Genomic DNA, 440 nt, shown 5'->3' with positions numbered 1-440 from the left:
GCATATAGGTTTTTCAAGAGGCAGGTCAGGTGGTCTGGTATTCCCATCTCTTTCAGATTTTTCTACAGTTTATTGTGATCCACACAGTCAAAGGCTTTGGCATATCAATAAAGCAGAAATAGATGTTTTTCTGGAACTCTCTTGCTAACTCCATTAACCACAGTAAAATTTAAAGAAGGCATTAGTAAAAGTTTTAATTTTGCAGAGTTGACCACTTTAAGTACCTAAAAAAATAATAAATAAATTCATTTTGATTTCTACATTCCAGCAGCCGGTATTGGTTGAAGTCAACAATCCACTCTCAAGAGTTAACCAAACAAATTTAGATTCAGCACCTGCTTACATGTCCCCTGAAGATTTCAAGCTAAGTCTTTGTGCTAATTGGATGGTAGCTCAAATATATAGTGCAAGCCAGGTTTTATGAAAGTGAAAATCAGTTA

Source organism: Bison bison, unplaced genomic scaffold (assembly GCF_000754665.1).
Source record: "Bison bison bison isolate TAMUID 2011002044 unplaced genomic scaffold, Bison_UMD1.0 scf7180017864238, whole genome shotgun sequence".
NCBI lineage: Eukaryota > Metazoa > Chordata > Mammalia > Artiodactyla > Bovidae > Bison > Bison bison.
This window is presented reverse-complemented; position numbering follows the sequence as displayed.